The sequence below is a fragment of the Colobus angolensis genome, unplaced genomic scaffold, assembly GCF_000951035.1.
Source record: "Colobus angolensis palliatus isolate OR3802 unplaced genomic scaffold, Cang.pa_1.0 Scaffold64, whole genome shotgun sequence".
Taxonomy (NCBI): domain Eukaryota; kingdom Metazoa; phylum Chordata; class Mammalia; order Primates; family Cercopithecidae; genus Colobus; species Colobus angolensis.
In genome coordinates this window covers 301,098-302,195 of record NW_012120043.1, presented here as the reverse complement: position 1 = coordinate 302,195, position 1,098 = coordinate 301,098, and positions in this window count along the sequence as shown.

Sequence of the window (1,098 nt, the reverse complement as noted above, 5' to 3'; positions counted from 1 at the left end):
GTTCTAGAGCCCAAGAGCTGACCACAATCTCAAAAAAAAAAAAAAAAAAAAAGAAAGAAAAAAGATTCGTGCAGATGGAGGCAGAGACTAGAGCGATGCAACCACAAACCCAGGGGTGCTGGAGCTGCCCAAACCTGGGAGAGGCAGGAAGGGTCCTCTTGGAGCCTTCAGAGAGAACAAGCCTTCCTCATCCTGATCTCGGATTTCTGGCTCCAGAACTGACCGGGAACGGCCCCTCCTGTGGGGAAGAGCTGGGATGGCGGATTCCTCACCTCCCAAGCAATGGAGGAAATGATAGGGGGGTCCGCGGGTGAACGTGGCGGTTGGGGGCGGCCTTTCTCAGGGCAGGCAGGGTGGGCTGGGAGTCCCGGCGACCCTGGAAGCAGGGAGCAGGGTCATCTGTCCAGCCAGCCGGGCACGCCCAGGCAGAGGGAGCCGCCTTGCCAGGGTTTGCAGAAGCAGCTGCCCTCTCTCCTCCGGAGCCCAACTGACACCTTCCCAGAAAAGTGACCATTTCCACACGTGGAGCTGAGGCCTCCACCATCCTTGGCCCCGAACCTTTGTAGCTGCAGACACGTGGGTCCTCTGAGAGTAAGGCCTTTCCTGTGAGTCAACAGACAGGCCATCTGAAAGGTGAAAATAAAGCAAAAAAATATAAAAAAGAAAGGTAACTCAGTCTTCCCCAAGCTTCACCAGCTGAGCTCGCTTTGTTGTTGTTACTATGGGTAACTCAGAAAAGTATCTTTTTTGTTTTTTCTTTTATTTTTTGTCACCTAGGCTGGAGGGCAGTGGCCTGATCTCGGCTCACTGCAAGCTCTGCCCTCCGGGTTCAAGCGATTCTCCTGCCTCAGCCTCCCAGGTAGCTGGGATGACAGGCGCCCGCCACCACGCCCAGCTAATTTTTGTATTTTTATTAGAGACAGGGTTTCACCATGTTGGCCAGGCTGATCTTTGGGAGGCTGAGGCGGACAGATCACCGGAGCTCAGGAGTCTGAGACCAGCCTGGCCAACATGGTGAAACCCCGTCTCTACTAAAATTACAAAAATTAGCCAGGTGTGGTGGTGGGTGCCTGTAATCCCAGATACTCGGGAGGCTGA